Raw genomic sequence first — 15401 nt, 5'->3', positions numbered from 1 at the left:
CCAGGGATCAAACCCGCATCTCTTGCATTGCAGACAGATTCTTTACAGACCAAGTCACCAGGGAAGCCCATAACCAAAGCCACACACACAAGGAATTTCCTGACCAAAAACAAAAACATGTCTTTTTCTGAACATACATACTCATTGTAGTAATTGGAAAAGTATGAAGGAGAAAATAATCTTGATTTTTCACCATCCAAAGATTACTGCTTTTAATATTCTGATAAGTTTTGTTTCAGGTTTTAAAACATTTTCATCAGAAAACATTTTAGAAGAAAAGGCAAGTGCTGACAAATTTTCAAGTTAAATAGGAATATTCAGTTTTACCTCCATGCAGGGATTATATTTTAGTATAGCAGGAAGCGGTGTTCCACCCATCTGAAAACTCTTCTCAGCCAGACCATCAAAGATTGGAACCAGAGGTATAAGCAGAGGTGGGGCAAAAAGAGCATACAGGCTAAATCAATCCGCCTGGATTTGAATCAGTTTTCCATCAATTGCCAGCTAAGTGACTTTAAGGAAGTCACTTAATCTTTCTGGCTCTCTCTTTCCCCATCTATAATGTAACACATACCTCACACGTTGTTATTAGGATTAAATAAAAAAATTTGTGTCGAAAGGCCTGGCACATAATAGGCTTTCTATAAAAGTTAATTGAATCAGAAAACAACATTCGATCAGCATGTTCTGCCTTTAAGCTAACACCAGTGATGGCATTTTGCGTGTATTGGTTTTGTTGCCTGGCTACTTAGGCACTGTCATGGACATCATCACGCAGGAGAAACAAAATTTGTCTCTGACAGCTCATGTTCTAGAGCTAATACTTCACACTCAATCACATCTGGACAGGATGATACACTAATGTCTACAGTAGAATTACGGCCAAAGACTTGATATATAGAGTGTTGTTCTCTGGACAGAAAGAAATATAACCATAGCCTATACCTCAAATAGAGCTCTGTTTTAAGAAAAGCAAAGCTTCTTAGGAATTTTCTCAAGACTGCTTTTTTTTTTAAATTCCAACTGAACTTAAAATAAAAAAAAACTGCAACTGTTAAAAAGAGCTCAAAAATATTTTTTTAAATTTTATTTAATAAGCTTTTACCTGTGCCTTTAAAACTCAACTTACTTCGTAAAAAGTTAGTATATAATTAAAAAGCTTTCTTACTTAAATATCATTTGCAACCAGCCCATATCTTTAATAAAATTTCCTATTTGTTGCTTTAACCTAAAATAGGGTAACTCTATCACTTATTATCCAGAATGAGATACTTGGGAGTGAAAGTACGCTTCATTAATAATTATGCTGGGACCATGAAACATAGTTAGGGATGGCTTTGAGAAAACCTGGACAGAAGGTCACTCTAACTTTCCAGAAAGATTGACTAGCTTGATCACTTATATCTGAGAGTCCTGCAGAAGTGAGGCAGCTGTTTAGATTTAGCAGAAGAATTTTGTAATTTTTTCCCCCCATGAAATGGAATGTTTGCATGTCATTTAAGCTTGAGCATTAACTATTATTTTAAGAAAAACTCTGTATACCTAATTTGTCCCCAAATGTCAAAGAAGGAATAGATTTCCTGCATTGATGTCCTGGACTTTGATGTAGTGTTTGCTAATGTATTAGGGACAGTACGTTAATTTTGTGACTATTAGATTTACACCTAATTGTATGGCACCTTCCTCCCCCTCCCCTATGAAGGGACACATTTTCTACAGGTCTGAAGATACATGGTTAAAAGACAAATCTGGACTTTTAGATAAACCTTGAAGGGAAACAGAACTACCTCTGTATATATTAGATTTTATAGATATTTCTGTTTAATATTACAGAATATACAGTATGCATGTGAGTCTGTATAAATATAATAAATATAAATAAAATTAGATCTATCATTTAGGTACACTGGGAATTTTGCTAATATCATGAATGTTCTTTCTGCCAAGTAATTTTGTAAATAACATAATAACACAAAGATCTATAGCAATTATTATAACTAATTCAGTTACTTAAAATGTTTTGATAATGGCATCTTGCCTTTTTTAGGGTTCAGACAAGGTCTATTTATTTTATGCATGTTCTTTTTCAAGCTTTCTATGTTCACTTTGAAAATTCATAACATTTAGATATATTTTCCAGCTAATATATTATTGGAGACACTAAAAGGTTTAGAGAAAAGAATGAATGACTGGGTTTTGACAGCGATTAGCATTGTTTTTGTTCAAAGTCAGATACTACATAATATTTAACACATTTATCCCCAGCTGCATTTGTAAATTTATTTTTCTCTTATTTTTTGTATGACATTCATTTTATAACCCAAGCAGTATTTTTGAACTATTTTCTACATGCTGAGCATGATTATCACTGTGACAATGAATAACACATGTGTCCTGTCCCAAGACAAGCACTATCCCCTTCTCATTTTTGTTATTTAGAGAAAGATGACAAGGCAAAGATAATATTTTGAATGGTAGGTGTCCAGGGTTCAGGAAAAAATGCACAAAATATGCAAATTCTAAAATGATTTTTGAAGTCTAGCTATTTAAAAGGTCAAGAAAAGTGTTTTCTTCTCAAGAGCTGATAGAGATGGAGGAAAATCTGCCAACCAAGGAGTTTCAATTAGGTCGTGCATTCATTAACTTCACACACACCCACTCCTCACAGACAAGAGAAGGTATTAAATTTACTGAATGTTCTGGGCAATGTCAGGATGAATGCATTTCCCAAATGGGAAACCCCATTATCCACTAATATTTAATTATTTCTCTTTATCCCTCTATTGAAAGAAGGTCTTGATAAACAGTCTTTGAAAAAATCCACTTATTTACCTTTTCCATGAATGTTAGATTGCACAAAATTTCATTTTGGAGTGAAAGCTCTTTACTACAAAGGTGCTTATAAAACACCAATTTCATGTAACAGATTGATTATGAATTCAGATATTTCATTTATAAAGAACCACTGACTGAGAATGGTTAGTAATTCATACTCTTCCCATGAAGACAAAAAAATCTTGCAGAAATTCATCGAATTAGTAAATATTTGGCTAATTATTATTGTCTAAAGTTGATTTTGAGATCCAACCAGTCTATCCTAAAGGAGGTCAGTCCTGGGTGTTCATTGGAAGGACTGATGCTGAAGCCGAAACTCCAATAATTTGGCCCCCTCATGCGAAGAGTTGACACACTGGAAAAGACCCTGATGCTGGGAGGGATTGGGGGCAGGAGGAGAAGGGGACGACAGAGGATGAGATGGCTGGATGGCATCACCGACTCGATGGACATGAGTTTGAGTAAACTCTGGGAGTTGGTGATGGACAGGGAGGGCTGGCATGCTGCGATTCATGGGGTCGCAAAGAGTCGGACATGACGGAGCGACTGAACTGAACTGAACTGAAAGTTGATTTAAATAATATCTATTAAATATCTGGGGCTCAATGTTTAAATTCATAGATAAACTCACTGAAACTGACTAGGGCATTGAAAACCATCATAAGTCAAGTAGGAATAGAATAAATCGCCATTTCCACTGTTTTAGAGAGTCAAGGATAGAAACAATATGAAAAATAAGCATATAAATAATTTAAATGACCACAAAAATAAAATAGGAAGATACACTATGTGACATTTCAGTGAAATATTATGAACTGGAGAAGGTAGGAAAATATCCATATGAAGTTAGCATATCCTCAGTTAACTGCCTTAAGTGTTATAACTTGGGTTCCTTCGGCTTTTCAGATAAAAACAGCTCATAAATGAGTCTTTGCATCCAAGCAAAAAAGTCTAGTATCTGTATCTCATATCATCTATGTATCTCATTGTCATTCATATCCACCAACACTATAATAGACAAATTGATGAGCTTACTTGTTATATTGATGGTTAGAGAGTGACTATCAACTTATAACAATTTACCTGGGAAGGACTATTCATTAGGGAAGCAAGGACTTTCTCCAGAGAAGTCAGATCCTTCCTTCCTAAAGCTGTTCAGTGTGGGAGTTCCTTGTATTACCAAATAATCGCATGCTTCTCCTTTCTCAAGGAGTTCAAAAATGGACTCGAAAATCAGATGGTGATTAAACTATCTACTGAAATTTCATTACATTTATGCTGCGCTCAGTCGTGTCTGACTCTTTGTGACCCTTTGGACTTAGCCCCCTATAGCATTTTTCAGGCAAGGATATTGGAGTAGGTAGCCATTCCCTTCTCCAGGGGATCTTTGTGACCCAGAGTTTGAACCTGTCTCCTGTAGCTCTTGCATTGCAGGCAGATTCTTTACCTGCTAAGCCACTGGGAGCTCCTTCTTTAAAACTATATGAGAGCATTCTCTTGGGCCCAAGAATGAAAATATTCCTCTAATTCTTCCTTCTCTGCAGTCCCAGCTATTCACCCAGTCGTGGGGCAAGTATCTTTAGGCTTCTTCTCATCAGGACAAACGTTCCCTGCTTCCCTTTCATTTGGAGGAAAGTGAGACATGTGAGCTCCTAATGGGAGCCAAGAGAAGATCAGAAGGAAAGATGACAGAAAGACAAGTGAAACATGAGCCCCGCATTTTACACCTTAATTTTGCTTGACATAAACCAGTATAGTTCTTGGGCTTTTGCTAACACACCAGCTAGATAAATAAATTATCCTCTGAAAGAAAAGGAGCTGGTCCTGTCTCACCCTTCACAGAGAGCTGAAGTCACTGGTGAACAGGTGGGGAAGAATGAGAAGGACTTATGGTCAGCCTTACAGAAGTTGAGAAAAAATAAAGATCTTTGGGTTTTCCAGGTAGCACTAGTGGTAAAGAACCCACCTGCCTGTGCAGGAGACTTGAGAGACACGGGTTTGGTCCCTGGGTCAGGAAGATCCCCTGGAGAAGGAAATGGCAACCCACTCCAGTATTCTTGCCTGGAGAATTCCATGCACAGAGGAGCCTGGTGGGCTACAGTCCATGGAGTTGCAGAGAGTCGGATACAACTAAAGCAACTTAGCAGCATGCAAACTAAAAGCAATAAGAGACAAAAACTTCTTCAACTACCCTTGTCTAGGTTATATTACTTTCTCTAGCTACACACACACACACAGGCCCACTCATCCTGTTACAAAGTCATATTTTACTTTCCTGTTACTTAAGTGATTCACGTGTCTGCCATCTTTCTCCAGTTATAGATTATAAATTCCAAAACAAAGACAGTATAGTGCAGCAAAAGCATATGGGCTTTAGGTTCCCAGATATTTGGGTATAAATTCCAGTTCCACAATTTACCAGGTATAGGGCCTGGTGGCTCAGTGGTAAAGAATCTGCCTGCAATGCAGGAGATGCAAAAGATGTGGGTTCGATCCCTGGGTCAGGAAGATCCCTCAGAGAAGGAAATGGCAACCCACTCCCGTATTCTTGCCTGGAGAATCCCATGGACAGGGGAGCCTGGCAGGCTACAGTCCATGGGGTCACAAATAGTCGGACACGACTGAGCGACTGACTGAGCCCTGAGCTGAGCACATGACTTTGGCTAAGTTATTAACTCTTCTGAGGCTCACCCCTTTATCTACAAAATCTATCTATCTGTATAAAGGTCTCACTCCTAGGATGGGGAATGCAAATAATAATTCACATAAAATATCTGTAAAGTGTGCATTAGACACATTGACATTCGTATTTTTGCCCCATGAAAGGCATTTGTTGTCTCTTGAGTTCTGTATGTAGCATGGTTTTCTGCACTTTGTCAGGAATGTAAAATGAAAATGAATATTAAGTTCCAGCTGACCTGTCTTGAGAGCCACTACTGAACAGTTACTACTTTTATATGGATGGTTTTGGCATAGCTGTATATTTTTAGTGTTTGAATACTCCAGTCTTGGAAATTAAGAATAATCTGCTTTACAAATTAGATGTATTTCATAAAATTATGCAAGCACATTTGCAGTTAATTGTTCTTAAGAATAATGGAAGGCTTATGACAAAGGGTACAATGTTTCAATGATGAAAGATGACTAAGATCAAGAGATCTAATGTAGAACATGGTGACAAGAGTTAGCAATATTGTAAGGAATACTTGAAATTTGCTAAGAGGGTGGATCCGAAGTGTTCTCACTACCACAAAAAAAGAAAAAAGGATGTTTATTAAAACATCAAGCTGTACACTTTCAAGATGTCCCATTTTTATTTGTCAATTATATTTCAGTAAAGTAAAAAAACTATATTTGGTTAATCATGTTTACCAGTATTTGTAGACTTGATATGTAACTCACCAAGAGAGTTATTATGGTAAGTTTGAAGTGGAGGTGGCCAGAGTAATATGGAGGAAATGGTTCAACACTGAATTGAAATATACAAAAGTTAAGTGTGTTCATTATTATGTTAGGGCTTCCCTTATAGCTCAGTCGGTAAAGAATCCGCCTGGAACACAGGAGACCCCAGTTTGATTCCTGGGTCAGGAAGATCCGATATAAAAGGGACAGGCTACCCACCCCAGTATTCTTGGGCTTCCCTTATGGCTCAGCTGATAAAGAATCCACCTGCAGTGCAGGAGACTTGGGTTTGATTCCTGGGTTGGGAAGAGCCTCTGAAGAAGGGAATGGCTACCCACTCCAGTATTCTTGCCTGGAAAACTATTATATAATTATAATTCATCTACTCTGATAATATTAATAAAATATGTCTTTATATTTTATATAAATTTATGTACTATATGTTAATATTGGGTATTTATAAAATATATAATATAAACATGAATATACTTATAACATCCTTGTTCGTTTCTAATCTACTGTTTAAAAACAGGAATATAGGGTGCCATGAAGCCTGGAGATATAATTGGTACCCAAAGCAAGTTTGAATAATTCCTTAAATAATTCTGAACCATCACAAACAGATTCTTGAATACAGTGTGTGTCTTTGAGTCTGTGGGTGTTGGGTGTTGGGGTTGACTGTCAGGGAGTTCTCTGAACTTTTGTGTAAAATATAATACTTATCAAAATATAAATAATAAAAATATGCTAATTTGAGGCTTTTAATATATTACTAAAACCCAACAGTAACAAAAGTAATTTAGAAACTAGATCAACAAAAGATTTTTTTCCTATAAAGAGTACTCTATCACTGATATTGTAAAATTGTTAGTGGGCAGTGTTAATAAAAGTAAGATGAATCTTCACTTGATTTTATTATTTAGATTTTTTTTACAGATGGTGCCTAATCTTTTTTAATTGAAATACAATTGACACATAACATTTTATAAGTTCAAGGTGTACATGTTGACCTGAAACATTTATACACAGCAATATGATTAGCATCACTGTTAGCTGACACCTCCGTCACCTCACATAATTATCCTTTCTCTTTTGTGTTGAGGACATTTAGATCCAGGCTCCCAGTAACTTTGAAGTACATCATATAGTACTGTTCAATATAATTGCTGCACTGAGCATTAGATTTTCAGAACCCATCATCGTCCAGCTAAGACCTAATTTTACTGTCTATATCTAGGGTGGACTACTGTCAGCTGCCTGGCTTGCCAAGCCACTACTGAATAATTAACAAAATATTTTTTTACAAGTTGCACATGGTCAAAATAGCTGAAGGAATAATATTAACATTCATCACTGGACTTGAAAAGAAGTAGGTTAAACTACCTGCAATGGCTAAAATGACTAACCTGATTCTCATACTTGTGAAGAGCCTCCTCCCCTGTTATGAAGAATGGGTCGATTGGTCCCAGGTGAAAGAAGTAGAGAGAATGGGATGCTTCTCAACTCTCCTTTTGACCTCTCCTCTCTTCTCAGCAGTGAAACACCGTTTGGTCATTAAAACAGATAGCTGCCATGAGTTTAGTACAACGCCCGGCCCCAAGTGAATTCTCAAGCAGTCCTTACCATTACTACCAAGGGCTCATCTCACGTGTAGCCTAGGGACAGACCGTGTGGTGTCAACAATAGCTGTTCCTCTCCTTTATGCCTTACTCTTAGAGCCTTGCATTCAGGTCTCAGATCACCCTCTGCTTCAGAGTAACTTGAACCCTTCTCCACCTTTAGGTGGCAACTCTTGATTCAAAGGTCAAATTAAGATTGCCCCATTTCCCCTTTCAGCACTTGTTTTAGAAATAGGCATATGAAGCAATTCTGGCCAATGTGAAATGAAAATCTTATAAAGGCACCTGGGAACGTTCCACTATGTGGGATGGTGGTGGGAGGTAGGGTGGAAGAATAGACTATCTTCTAGTTCTTTGACGGCTGGTGGGAACGTTATAGTTTGTTTATCCAGCCATTTGAAGGGTATCGTGATCTAGCATGGACAGGGCGTATATCAGGTCAGTGGGGTTGGCAGTTTGGCAATGTGAAAAGGATTTGGGTTTTTGTTGGCATCTTTGAACAACTGGATCAGACAACCCTGGAACTTCTTGACCTCTGGATTCTGGGTCAATAGTGTGTGCATTGGTTCTATTTTATTCAAAAGTATCTATGAACTGATATGTTTCTCACTTTCCTAAATATATGATTTCCAAATGTGTTTCAAAGATGGACCAATGAATTAGAAAGCTTCAAGGATGGACTCATTTGCAGTCCTTCATTATGGCTGCTGGAATAGTAACCATTTCTGATTCTTAGTAACCTTCTATACATAGTAAATGGTTAAGACATGAAAAGGTTCTATAATAATCACTTTTGGTTGTGGAATGTATTTTAGTGAAAAATATCTGCATTCTCAAACCACACAGCAGCTTTTGGAATGCTATCCATTGCCACCCCATCTGCATAATCTCTCAAGAAGCCTTTATGTTTACTTATTTCACAATCACAATGGGTATTAATAGATTAGGAACACTTTTCTTCTACTTCATTCAAAGTAGCTAATAGTCAGTTCTATACAATAGTGGTTATCCTTCTCACATTATTTATCACCATTAAAATCACTTACATATTCATCTTTGGAAGCTAGCATTCATAAGATAGTGCATACTATCATCCTAATTTATGGAGTCTAGTCTAGAAAAAGCAGCATCAGTATTAGCATCATACTTTTTCTATTATTCAAAAATTATAGAAGTTTCCAGAATTGTCCTTTCCAAATCTGAAATTCCTCAAAGTATACAGATCAACATTTAGGTTCCTAGAAACTTGAAGTACATTAAAAATGGAAGCAGCCCAGTAAGATGACTATAATCCAATGTCAGCAAACCAATACATGCGGCTCCTCACATGTCTTATTAATATTAATATATTGACTGACTATTAACATAATTTTCTATTACATTTAGATATAGGAAAGGCTTTAAAAAGCTAATTTTGAACAGAGCAACAGAAAGAATTAAGGTAGAAGCCTAAAAGGAAATCTGTCATCATATAAAAGCTCATGCTGCCTTTTCTTGCCCATAAGACAGTTTATAAATCATCTTTTAGTAAAACAAAGACAACTTAAAGATTGGTTTATTTATTTATTCAACAAATACTTATTAAACGGCTATCATGTGTCCAGAGCTTCCCAAATGGCTCAGTAATCAAGAATCTGCCTGCCAATGCACGAGACGTAAGAGACTTGGGTTCAATCCCTGGGTCGGGAAGATCCCCTTGGAGAAGAGCATGGCAACCCACTCTAGTATTCTTGCCTGGAGAATCCCATTGACAGAGGAGCCTGGCAGGCTACAGTCCATAGGGTCGCAAAGAGTCGGACATGACTGAAGTGACTTAGCATGCACACACCATGTGTCCATTACTATTCTAAATTCTGCAGATATAGTAGTTAAAAAAAGTATCTGCCTTCATTGGAGAATGATTAATTTTTAGTGGCAGAAACAAAAAAATGGACAAGTAAAATAGCTAATAAATATATATGTCAGGGGATAATAAGTGCTATGGAAGAAAAATTCTGATGAATGCAATATGTTGGCTTGCTTTTTAAACTTTAAGAGATTTAGAAAATGTCTACTCATTTCTGTTCTATCACTATATTAATGTTATAGTCTTAAATGGAGAAGTAAAAATATTAAATATCTAATTGCCTCCTGGCCCTTCTATCAACAGTAACTGCCTCTTTTGACCTATTAGAGAATAAACATCTTTGACACAAGCTTGATAAAATCACAGCCAATACTGATTGAAAATAATTGATAAAGTCACAGCCAATACTGATTAAGGTACTGTTTTTCTGACATCAGATCAGATCAGCTGCAGAGGAGTGTTTTTTTTGTGTGTGTGAACATTGAAGTGAATGTACAAAAATGTCTGGGTTTTTTTTGTTGTTGTTGTTGTGTAGAAATAGAACTAAGTATCAGGGATATAGTTAAAGAGTCAAATATATCCAGTTTTAATCTCAGTCAAGGTGTTTATAATCTGATTAGCCATTCTGTGATGTAACCTAAAGGGAACACATTAAGTCAAGATTTTGAATTTCAAACAATGTATCCTATTTTACTTTTACCAGTAAATCATGAAATGTTTGAACCTTGTGTATAAAGAAATAAACTTAATTTTTAGAACTTTATCTTCGTACCTGGAAATTTTCAATTTACAGCCTTAAATATACTTGACAGCCCCTATTAACTTTCAAAAGCTAAAGACTTAGTTTCATCTCTGTTTTGTGAAACTGGACTTCCACGCTTATCAGCGTCGCCCTGTGATCAGCTGTAGTTTAAGGCTACGAGTGAATATAGAAGGACAGTGAAATAAAGACTGTCCTGTCACTCAGTCATGGCCGACTCTTTGTGGCCCTATGACTGCAGCCACCAGGCTCCTCTGTCTATGCGGATTCTCCAGGCAAGAATTCTGGAGTGGGTTGCCATACCCTCCTCCAGAGGATCTTGCCAATTCAGGAATAGAACCAGGGTCTCCTGCATTGCAGATGGATTCTTTAAAAGCTGAGTTTCTAGGGAAGCCCAAAATGAAGACTAATATATATTTTTTAATTACCAAATTTGCATGATTTCCCTTTGACTTTTTTTCTTTATTATGGTCTATTTTCAATGACAACTCTTCAACAAGACTAGAAGTCCACTGCTATGGAAACTATAAATCCAGAATACAGACCATGAATTACATTTTCATATGCGAAATAAGGCTCATGTGCAAAACGTTGTTATAACCCTAGCAGCATATAACTAGTCTACAAAAATACTAGGAGATTGATCATTAAGGACTATATCAGTATGAAATGACCTCTGCATGAATTAGAAATACCTAGGAATGTCTTAGCATCTGCACTAGAACTAGAATTATTTCCATAGGGCACCATAATAATTTTACAGTGTGATATTTTATAACAAAATTATGTTGACCACAACCACTGAGCTATGCTAATATTAAGAAACTAATTTTTTAGAAGAAATTGACTTTTTAAAACACACATACTCCAGTGAAAAACATACAACCTTTTTGAAATCTATTTCAGTAACATTCATCCATAGTTTGGTACCTATTGGGGACAACATTTTGCTAAGTCAAAATTTTGTAAATATACACACACAGGGCTTCCTTCATAGCTAAGTGGGTAAAGAATCTGCCTGCAATGCAAGAGACCTGGGTTCGATCCCTGGAGATCCTCTGGAGAAGGAAATGGCTAATTCTTGCCTGGAGAATCCCATGGACAGAGGAGTCTGGTGGGCTACAGTCCATGGAGTTGCAAAGAGTTGGGCACAACTTAGCGACTAAATCACCAAACCACCACATACACACAGCACATATGTGTATGCATATATAAATTCAGTATAAGATTAAAAATATTTTTTTTCAGCAGGGAGGATTATCCTCTTGTATAATTAGTGAAGTAGCCAGCCTCTAAGAAATCCCCAAACAATTCCCACCTCTTGATATTCATACCTTTGTAAAATTCTCTCTCGGGGACTGACTACTTAATCTGCAGGGTTCTGTGCAATATGAGAACATCACATTCAAAAGCAGAAAAAAAAAAAATACCATTAAAGGTGATAAAATATAATGCTTTTCCCATTTGTTCCAAGGACACTCTCTCAATTTGCCACGCCATTTTTAAAAATTTGCTATTCATTGTCAACCATATTATTTATGTGTATGTGTGAAATATTTACAGATTTTCTCTTCAGACTTCATTTACAAAACATAAATTCAGATAAAATTATTAAGATTTTCAAGATGTCATCAGCAGAGTATTAAACTAAATGTGCCCTTCTGGGCATGGGACTCTACAGCTACACAAGTTGAAAGTTCAGGAAGCCTGTCTTTCCTTATAAACATTATAACAGGAATGATTTGATCATGGGAAATATCAGCACCCATAATGCATAAACCGATTTCTAATAATAAATCATGTTTGTGTGTGTGTGTGTGTGTGTGTGTGTGTGTGTCTATCCTATTGGTTCTGTTTCCCTGGAGAACCCTGACAATACATTGCCTTTCGATGACTCCCAGAAAGAGAGGTAGAAAATGATGGTAAGTAGCCATATTGGTACCAGATCCAGCATCATGAGACTAATGCTCTAGCAACCCCATGGAGAATGAATGAAAGGGACCAGAGTACATATGGCTAAACCACTAAGGAAGATACTTACTTCAGTGGTATCACCCACTCCAGTTAGATGATGACAGCAGTTTAGTTCAGAATACTATCCATATATCAAAATGAAAGTTTAAGCCTACTGTATGGCACATGGTATTCCATTTAATGTCACGTGGCAGCCTGGATGGGAGGGGAGCTTGGGGGAGAATGGATCCATATTTATGTATGGTTGAGTCCCTTCACTGTTCAGCTGAAACTATCACAACATTGTCAATCGGTTATCAGTTCAATTCAGTCACTAAGTTCAGTTTGGTTCAGTGGCTCTGTCATGTCCGAGTCTTTGCACCCCATGAACCGCAGCACACCAGGCCTCCCTGTCCATCACAAACTGCAGGAGTCTACTCAAACTCATGTCCATTGAGTCAGTGATGCCATCCAACCATCTCACCCTCTGTTGTCCCCTTCTCTTCCTGCCTTTAATCTTTCCCAGCATCAGGGTCTTTTCCAATGAGTTGGTTGTTCGCATCAGGGGGCCAAAGTATTGGAGTTTCAGCTTCAACGTTAGTCCTTCCAATGAATATTCAGGACTGATTTCCTTTAGGATGGACTGATTGAATCTCCTTGCTGTACAAGGGACTCTCAAGAGTCTTCTCCAACACCACTGTTGAAAAGCATCAATTCTTTGGTGCTCAGGTTTCTTTACAGTCCAGCTCTCATATACATACATGACTACTGGAAAAACCATAGCTTTGACTAGACAGACCTTTGTTGGCAAAGTAATGTCTCTGCTTTTTAATGAGCTGTCAAGGTTAGTCATAACTTTCTTCCAAGGAGCAAGCGTCTTTCAATTTAATGGCTGCAGTCACTATCTGCAGTGATTTTGGAGATCCCCAAAATGAAGTTTCTCACTGTTTCCTCAGATATTTGCCCTGAAGTGATGGGACTAGATGCCATGAGGTTCGTTTTCTGAACGTTGAGTTTTAAGCCAACTTTTTCACTCTCCTCTTTCACTTTCATCAATAGGTTCTTTACTTCTTCTTTGCTTTCTGCCATAAGTGTGGTGTCATCTGCTTATCTGAGGTTATTGATATTTCTCCTGGCATTCTTGAATCCAGCTAGTTCTTCATCCAGTCCAGCATTTCTCATGATGTACCCTGCATATAAGTTAAATAAGCTGGGTGACAATATATAGCCTTGACACATTCCTTTCCCGATATGGAACCAGTCTGTTGTTCCATGTCTAGTTCTAACTATTGCTTCTTGATCTGGATACAGATTTCACAGGAGGCAGGTCAGGTGGTCTGGTAGTCCCATCTCTTGAAGAATTTTCCACAGTTTATTGTGATTCACACAGTCAAAGGCTTTGGCATAGTCAATAAAGCAGAAGTAGATGTTTTTCTGGAACTCTCTTGCTTTTCTGATGATCCAATGGATGTTGGCAATTTGATCTCTGGCTCCTCTCCTTTTCTAAATCCAGCTTGAACATCTGGAACAATTTATGGTTCACAAACTGTTGAAGCCTGGCTTGGAGAATTTTGAGCATTACTTTGCTAGCATGTGAGATGAGTGCAATTGTGCATGCAGTAGGGTGAGCATTCTTTGTCATCGCCTTTCTTAGGGATTGAAATGAAAACTGACCTTTTCCAGTCCTGTGGCCACTGCTGAGTATTCCCAATTTGCTGACATATTGAGTGCAGCACTTTCACAGCATCATCTTTTAAGATTTGAAATAGCTCAACTGCAATTCCATCACCTCCACTAGCTTTGTTCATAGTGATGCTTCCTAAGGCCCACTTGACTTCGCATTCCAGGATGTCTGGCTCTAGGTGAGTGATCACACCATCGTGAACATCTGGGTCATGAAGATCTTTTTTGTACAGTTCTGTGTATTCTTGCCACCTCTTCTTAATATCTTCTGCTTCTGTTAGGTCCATACCATTTCTGTCCTTTATTGTGCCCATCTTTGCATGAAAAATGCCCTTGGTATCTCTAATTTTCTTGAAGAGATCTTTAGTCTTTCCCAGTCTAATGTTTTCCTCTATTTCTTTGCATTGATCACTGAGGAAGGCTTTCTTATCTCTCCTTGCTATTCTTTGAAACTCTGCATTCAAATGGGAATATCTTTCCTTTTCTCCTTTGCCTTTCACTTCTCTTCTTTTCATAGCTGTTTGTAAGACCTACTCAGACAACCATTTTGCCTTTTTGCATTTCTTTTTCTTGGGGATGGTCTTGATCACTGCCTCCTGTACAATGTCATGAAACTCCATCCATTGTTCTTCAGGCACTCTGTCCTTGAGACCTAATCCCTTGAATCTATTTGTCACTTCCACTGTATAGTAGTAAGGGACTTGATTTAGGTCATACCTGAATGGTTTAGTGGTTTTCCCTACTTTCTTCAATTTAAGTTTAAATTTGGCAATAAGGAGTTCATTATCTGAGCCAGTCAGCTCCTGGTCTTGTTTTTGCTGACTCTATAGAACTTCTCCATTTTGGCTGCAAAGAATATAATCAATCTGATTTCGGTGCCGACCATCTGGTGATGTCCAAGTGTAGAGTCTTCTCTTGCGTTGTTGGAAGAGGGTGCTTGCTGTGTCCAATACATTCTCTTGGCAAAACTCTATTAGCCTTTCCCCTGCTTCATTCTATACTCCAAGGCCAAATTATCCCATTACTCCAGCTATTTCTTGACTTCCTACTTATGCATTCCAGTTTCCTATAATGTAAAGGACATCTTTTTTTGGGTGTTAGTTCTAGAAGGTCTTGTAGGTCTCATAGAACTGTTCAACTTCAGCTTCTTCAGCATTACTGGTCGGGGCATAGACTTGGATTACTGTGATATTGAATGATTTGCATTGGAAATGAACAGGGATCATTCTGTCATTTTTTAGATTGCATCCAAGTACTTCATTTCAGACTCTTTTGTTGACTATGATGGCTCTGCCATTTCTTC

This window comes from Dama dama, chromosome 18 (genome assembly GCF_033118175.1).
Source record: "Dama dama isolate Ldn47 chromosome 18, ASM3311817v1, whole genome shotgun sequence".
NCBI classification, from domain to species: domain Eukaryota; kingdom Metazoa; phylum Chordata; class Mammalia; order Artiodactyla; family Cervidae; genus Dama; species Dama dama.
This window is presented reverse-complemented; position numbering follows the sequence as displayed.